General features: G+C 61.5%; 1 protein-coding gene across 1 annotated transcript in view; it reads right to left on the bottom strand.

The window, feature by feature from the left end:
- The window catches only part of BRD3 (bromodomain containing 3), a 35,755-nt gene extending 35,259 nt beyond the window's left edge, over window positions 1–496 (bottom strand). The window contains exon 1 of the mRNA XM_017745404.1: window positions 297–496. The gene's annotated coding sequence lies outside the window, so the exon portion shown is untranslated. The remainder of the gene's footprint in view (window positions 1–296) is intronic.
- Between the last annotated feature and the right edge of the window lie 41 nt (window positions 497–537).

The following is a 537-nucleotide window of genomic DNA, read 5'->3' as shown; positions in this document are numbered from 1 at the left end:
GGGGAGGAAACCAGTGCCCGGGCGCCCGCCCGCCCCGCCGCGCTTTGTTACAATTGTGGCGGCGCACAAAGGCTGCGGGGCCGCGGGGAGCGACGCGGGGCTCTCGCAACAAGAAGGAGCAGAAGAAGAGAGGAGGGGAAAAAAAAAATAAAAAAAATCAGCATTGGCCTTTCCCAAGTGGGTTTTGCTTTCCTCCCCCTTCTTCCCCGGCCCCCCTCCCTCCAGAAACCATGACCCAGTGCTAGCAATGCACGCCCAAGCATCTAACAAATAAAGGGAAAGATTAAATAGATTACTTTGCCCCGGCAGCTCCAGCAACGTTTGCCTTATAGTCCCTCCAGTTGCTCTTCTTTTTATCCTCGGCAAGGCAGTATAATAGATGCGCTACAGCGCCCGAGCGCTCATGCGCCGGGGCGCAAGGCCATGTGGGCAGCGTAGTCCCGGACCGAGCCGGGGGAGAAGCGGCGGCCGCAGCCCGCACTACAAGTCCCAGAAGCCGGCGGGTCCCCCCCGGCCCCCCGCGCCCTCCCCGGAGCG

The sequence above is a fragment of the Corvus brachyrhynchos genome, unplaced genomic scaffold, assembly GCF_000691975.1.
Source record: "Corvus brachyrhynchos isolate BGI_N302 unplaced genomic scaffold, ASM69197v1 scaffold59, whole genome shotgun sequence".
Classification (NCBI taxonomy): Eukaryota; Metazoa; Chordata; class Aves; order Passeriformes; family Corvidae; genus Corvus; species Corvus brachyrhynchos.
Note: the sequence above shows the minus strand (reverse complement) of the source record. Positions and strands in the feature narration are given on the sequence as shown.